This window comes from Camellia sinensis, chromosome 6 (assembly GCF_055761805.1).
Source record: "Camellia sinensis isolate YWXY chromosome 6, ASM5576180v1, whole genome shotgun sequence".
NCBI classification, from domain to species: domain Eukaryota; kingdom Viridiplantae; phylum Streptophyta; class Magnoliopsida; order Ericales; family Theaceae; genus Camellia; species Camellia sinensis.
In genome coordinates, this window is record NC_138966.1 from 100,127,285 (window position 1) to 100,133,284 (window position 6,000).

The window sequence follows — 6,000 nt, forward strand, 5'->3', positions numbered from 1 at the left end:
CTTTTGCACTAAAACACCTACTAGAACACCATCCTTTTGTTGCTGGGGTATTTAGGAGCTGGTGTTAGTGTTTTTAGACTAGTTTTGGTCAAAAAAGAGTGCTAGAGTTGTGTTCTTGAAGATGTTATTCAAGGGTCAGTCAACTAGCCTTTAAACCCTTGTTTTGGTTTAAGCTTTTGGACATATTTGCATGTTGATTTAAGCTTAACTTTATACTATAAAAAGTTCTGATTTTTCATGCTTGTAATGTTTGTTTAAGGTCACTTTTGTGTTGGGGGTTGTCTACCTCCTTTTAGGCCTTGTTTGGTCTTGTTCTTGTGCCTTCCTTTTAAGCTATTGGGACCACCTTGTTTTGACCTTCTCACCACTGAAATCCAAAGGATTTTTAGTGGTGGAAATGGTGTTTTGAGGTCCCAAATATGAGAGGGTCATCCCCTCTCCTTATGTCTCATATGCTTGTATTAATGGCTCATAAAAGTAACATGTTTGTTAAGCTTGTTTTGGCTCCATCTTAGCATGTATTAGACCTTATTTCAGCATGATATACCTCTGTCTAAGGTTGGTTTGATAGCCTCTTGCATGCACCATGCACTTGTAGTGCAATCCTCTCTATTGCATTAACATGCATCTTGTGTTTGGATCATCATTCTTGCATGTTTTGGCTCAACTCAAAGAAGCTTTCCCTCATGTTTTACCATGCTTGAGCTCTGTCTGATGTTGTTTTAGTCATGCATGCATTGCTTTGTATAGCCATAGTGCATTCTAGCTTGTTAGCTTTAAGTGTCCAAGCCACTAGCATGCATTGCTTAGACCATTTTCATGATTTGGCATCATTTCATATGTGATTTCAGTCCATATAGTGTGGTCACGCACTCACATTTGTCACATTTTCCATGCATTGGGAGGTTTGTGTTTTAAGCCTTGAACATGAGCCATTATGCATGTCTTATTGCTTAAGCTTTTGGGATGCCATCTCAGTGGGTTTTTGGGCTTATTTTGATATGTCATGACTCTGATTTTTATTGGTTAAGTCATGCCATGCCTGGTCTTGGTAGGTGTAGTGTAACCCTCTTTATTGGCCTTGCATGCATCATGGCTTACGCCCTTCATGTTGGCTTGTTTTAGCTTTGGCCCATGCATGTTTTAGACTCATTCACTACAAAAAATTTCACTTTTAGCAGCGGCCAAAACTGTCGCTAAAAGCAAAAAAAAGCGTCGCTAAAAACTAGAAAACCTTTACCCGCGATTGAAATAGCGGCAGCCAAACCGCCGCAATAGCCCCGTCAGCATATCTTTATAGTGACGTTTTCCTCAAACGCTGGTATAGTTATTTTTATTGCGACGGTCAATGTAGTGACAGTTATAAATGTCGCTATATCTTAAATTTACCCATTACTCGCTAACTTTATAGCGACAGGTCGACTGCTGCTATATCCTTCACTTTTGCAACATTTTGTGAACTGCTGCTATATTTTGACTCTATTCCATCAGTTTTACACTGTCGCTATAGCCATAGAATTCTTTTTGAATTTTATTTGCAGTAACAGTTATTAATCGTGGTTGTAGGCGACGTTTACTATTCAATTACCAATAATATATAACTTGAAATTTTTAATGATTTGCTAACCATTAATGGTTGTCTCTCACTTATCCCTACTCACATTATATATCTATAAAAACACTTTTTTATTCTAATAGCTCAATATTCAATAATTGTAAAAGGTAAAAGAGTCTGCATTTTCATAATTCCAAAATATCCAAAACACCTTAATTAAAAGGTTCATTACATAAGCTTGTAATACAAAATAGATCCAATATTTCTAGCAAACTAATAGGCCACGCCATAATCTAAAAGGTATATATAAACTTGTCACATTACAATAGTACTCAAAAGTATTACTCATGACGCCATTTTATAAAGGCCTCCATAAAAAATGTTCAAATCGAGAAATAACGTCCATTGTTTGATGCTTCATATTGTCTTCTTTCCTGCGGTAAAAATGATTGAATCAGCATAAGTATCATTTTCAATTTCAAAATCTATAAAGAAAATTTAGACTACAAATAGTTCTTGACAAGTCTTATTTTTTTGGTAAGTATGTGGTTTACATATCAAAACTGGCATACTGTAAATAATAAATAAATAAATAAATTCAATGGCCAAAAATAAAAAGTAACTCCAATTAAACTACTAGCAATTTGATCAATATAATGCCTACAAATTACTTTCTAAAAAAAAGACACAACAACAACAACAACAATAGCAAGAGATCAAACAGGGTTAAGCAATCAGAGAATTAACAATTGAATCAGCTAAGAGGGTTTTTCAATAACAATCGAACAACAGTAGGCTCCATTTGTTTCGAATTAAATAATAATAAAAAAACAAAAAAAACAACATTAAAAAAGCATCTAAAATCCAACCTAAAAAAAAATAGAGACTATTTGAGTTTTTAAAGCTGAGAACCCAAAAAGAAGAACCAAACAGTTATGTTAGGAACTTGATAAAACATGTTGGTTAGCATGCAAATAAGCTTGCTGCCAACAAGTTCCGCCCAAGAATTTCTCCTGCCAACCTCTATAAGAACCTTACCCACCTTTAGGTAGATGAAAAAAAAAGAAAGTTAAACCCAAAACTCAATGGAGATGTTGATGTACATGAAGTTCAAAAGAAGCATAGAACAAAAAAAATTACTGACTATGTAGAAACTATTGCACAATACAAAACAAACAAGCTCAAACAATGATAAATAGTCAATAAAAATACATGGTTAGAAACTGTAGCAGATTCTCATTAGCGTCACTAGAGGGAGATCAGTTGTGGTAGTACAATGGTAAAATATCAAACTTGTCCTCATTCTTTATTTCACTTTTCTTAAGATTTTATTAAGAAAACATAAAAAGCAATCATTACCTGAATATAAGTCAACTAAATTCCCTGAATTGTCAAAATCAAAAACTTTGTTCAGGTTCAAATTCCTAAAAGCTGCAATTAAAACAAAAGTCTGATGACAAGCCACTCCCCATGCTCAAATGTGGCTAATAATAGAGATCGCAACAGCAAGTAGGAAAGCCAAGCAAGCATTTTCAGTTCTATAAAACTACATTAAAAATATTTGATAAGCTACTCATATAAAACCTTTTGTTCCATCATTTATCTAAAAATGGGCATCTGTGTGATACACAAGCTTGTAGCATCCATCAATAGCCAAAAACATGAATAAATTATTAAATAATAATAATTTTTATTTATGTTTTCAATAGTTGGCACCTAGAGAAAACATCATCAAAAGCGATTTCTCATCAATCTGAAGCTCCTCATAATAAAGAACATACAAAATTGTACTTGCACAGAAAATACAATGCTGAGCAGGGGAAAATGAATTACCCTTATGTCAAGTCCTTCTAGCTTCTTCCTCCGGATTTTGCCTCTATCACAGACAAAATAAACAGTTTAGGACTGAAGCCCAGACAGATTGTTCCTTCTCTTTTATCTATGATATAACAAAATGGCAAAGAAGACTTAACAATGATACATGAAGTACTAAAAAGACAATAACCAATTAATGATAGTTATATGGGTCAAGGTGACCAAACCACAACCAATTGAAAGTTTAGACTACATTCAACCTAAAACAATCTGGAAAAGGTTCAAAGTCCATCACAAAAATAACTTGGAAGAAATTAAATACAATGTTAGTCCCAATTCAACATCAGTCAAGAAGGCACTTTAGCTTCTCTACCTTGAACTACAACTTGTACAAAATAAAATTAGTAGAAGAAAATGAAATAAAGAAAAGGAATTATCCTCGGCCCTTGTAATGTATGAAGAATTCTTATGTAACAAAGAAAAAGATTGGAAAGTAGCAAAGAAACTTTTGGTGACCATTATTTTTAAAAGCTTTAACAAGCCAATTTTAATACAAAATATGATAATCAGTGGTACATTACGTCACTATTACTATTAGATCCCACAACAACACTAAAACCGTGAATGCTCAACGGCCATTATTAAGGTGGTTTGCAAATGATGTGTGTGTTTGTGTCACCATCTTCAATCATAATCCCTGATAGACACACATATCTACGTAGCATACACAGAGAATGGGACACAAACATGACACAACACAAACACAAGGACACAATAAATTCCAGAAAACTTGCATCTTTGCTTATTTATCTCATGGTGTAATGCATGAACACTTTCATAAACAAGAAGCAATGACAATAAAAAGAGGCAACAATTTTCTATAATTACATTATTAAGCCAACAAAACATTACAAACTGCATTAAATTCATAGACAACAATTTTCTCAACCAAAAAAACAAAAAAAGAAAAAAAAAAGAGAGAGAGAAACAAAACAAACCAATAAACAAAAAGATAGGCACTATTATTCCATTGTGGCATTTTATCAAATACCTAACATACATAATGATTCCGCAAGCATGAGATTTTATTGTGTAGCATCAACAACAATCCATTCACTTCACTAATTATATTGGTTAAAATATAAATATTATAGATGATCAAATATATATATGTGTGTGTGTGTGTATCATAATCAGAATATAGAACGTGTTAATCAATCTATTTCCTAAATTATTTTCCCAAATCAAAATCATTCAAGATGTTCATGAAATCCTTCAAAGTAGAGAAGTTTTAGAGATATTAGAAGCAATGAATGGAATGGCAAGTCTCATCTTAACAATGAATTACATTGACCCAAACTTGTCCGAAGACAGTAAGGGTAAAAGAAAAACCAAGACAGTAGAAGAAAGAGAGAATAGGAGGGAGAGAAACCTAGAGACCAGAAGAAAGAGAGGGATAGAGAAAGACAAACAGAGACAGCAAACTGACCTTGAAATCACAGTGATACTGTAGCTTGACGTCGTCAATACGTTGCGGGGGAGGATGAACGGATGCTCTGATATTTCGCAAAAGAAGTGTTGATAAACTAGGGCACAAATTGTGAGTTGAACGGTTTTTTTGTTTGGACTGAAATTCTGATATGTTATTCACCCACAAATTCTAATATGTTATTCTGCGCGAAATCAAATTTGTTTTGGCGGGCCTTTTTATTTTTCTTGGTTTTTTGTAACGGTTGCGTACAAACCGCTACTATAAAAAAATTTATGGCAGCGTTTTAAGAAAAAAATGTTACTAAAAATTTTATTTTTAGTTGTGGTCAATAACCGTTACAATAGTCTATTTATAGCAGCATTTTTCAGACCGCTGCAATAAAAAACGCTGCTAAAACTTGATTTTCTTGTAGTGATTTTGGCATGATCTATGACTGTTTTGGTTGTCCTTGGCCCTTTGGGGTTTGATTCATGTGGCTTTGGTACAAGTTCCTAGGCTAGTTTCAAGCTTTGAGCTTTTCTTGTATGCTATACTTGTCTTGCTTGGTTGATTTGGCATCATTCCATACTTAATTTCAGAGCTTATAGTGTTGTCACACTTTTACTTTTGTCACCCTTTGAGTGCCTCTAAGGGTTGTGTTCTTGTTGCCTAGTTTGTGGACCAATATGTGTGCATGCATGTTTTGCCTTTTGGTGCCTTAGTTTTAGTGTTTTGGCCACTGATTTGGGCATGATTGAGATCTTTCCATTTTAGTTTGAGTCCATTTTGCATGTTGTTGCATGCTTGTCGCATTGCATGTTGTTGCATCGCTTGGTCCATTGCATGTTGTTGCATGTTTGGTACATTGCATGTCGTTGCATGCTAGTTGCATTACATAACATTGTTGCATACTTGTTGCATGCCATGTTGTTTACATGTTTAGGTTGCATTGCATTATTTGCATGCCATTAGCTTTGTTAAGTTGTGCATGCATTGCATTGTGTTTGGTTTGGGTGTTAAGCCAAGCACGAGGAACGAGGGATGTTTCATACTTGAAGTGATGAAACATGCCTCAATTCTCGGTCGCCGACCCTCTTGATCATGCATGATAGAGGTTAAGGCATTTATGTGTTTTTGTGCATTTCATCTATATTGATTT

General features: G+C 34.4%; 1 long non-coding RNA gene across 2 annotated transcripts; it reads right to left on the reverse strand.

Moving 5' to 3' along the window:
- Positions 1–1,713: 1,713 nt before the first annotated feature.
- LOC145792341 (uncharacterized) lies at positions 1,714–5,011 on the reverse strand. 2 transcript variants are annotated; one of them, XR_014331729.1, is made up of 4 exons: positions 4,860–5,011; positions 3,389–3,494; positions 2,915–2,986; positions 1,714–1,989 (listed from the first exon to the last, which is right to left on the reverse strand). It is a non-coding gene; the product is annotated as an uncharacterized LOC145792341 (long non-coding RNA). The 2 variants fall into 2 exon arrangements; XR_014331728.1 differs by lacking the exon at positions 2,915–2,986 and having other exon boundaries at positions 4,860–5,008.
- Between the last annotated feature and the right edge of the window lie 989 nt (positions 5,012–6,000).